This window comes from Nanorana parkeri, unplaced genomic scaffold, assembly GCF_000935625.1.
Source record: "Nanorana parkeri isolate BGI_ZX_2015 unplaced genomic scaffold, ASM93562v1 scaffold678, whole genome shotgun sequence".
Taxonomy (NCBI): domain Eukaryota; kingdom Metazoa; phylum Chordata; class Amphibia; order Anura; family Dicroglossidae; genus Nanorana; species Nanorana parkeri.
In genome coordinates, this window is record NW_017306946.1 from 6,900 (window position 1) to 7,412 (window position 513).

Genomic DNA, 513 nt, shown 5'->3' on the forward strand with positions numbered 1-513 from the left:
TGTGGGGCCCACTGTTGGGTGGATGTTCAGTTGTTTGGGTATTGCCGTCCCGCACCAGGGGAGAGCCTGAAGGGGAATCGATGTTATGGACTGCTCCAATGACACCCAAGGCTTAGTCTCCCCGTGTCTGCACCAGTCCACGATCCGCGTCATGTGGGAAGCCATGTAGTACAAGTAGAGGTCTGGAAGACCCAGGCCACCCGCCAGTTTTGGCCGTCGAAGGACCGACAGGCGTAGTCTGGGGGTCTTGCCTGCCCAGACGAAGGAAGATATCGCTGCTTGAAGGGAGCGGAAATAAGCCCGAGGGATTCGTATCGGGAGGGCCTGGAAGGGATAAAGGAAGCGCGGAAGGATGTTCTGTTTGACTACATTACATCGACCGGTCCAGGAAAACGTGTTTCTGGCCCAGCCCTCTAGATCTGATTTAACCTTCAGTAGCAGGGGTGGAAAGTTTAGACTGTACAGTTGGGAGAGATCGCGGGGGAGTTTTACACCTAAGTATTTGATGGCTAT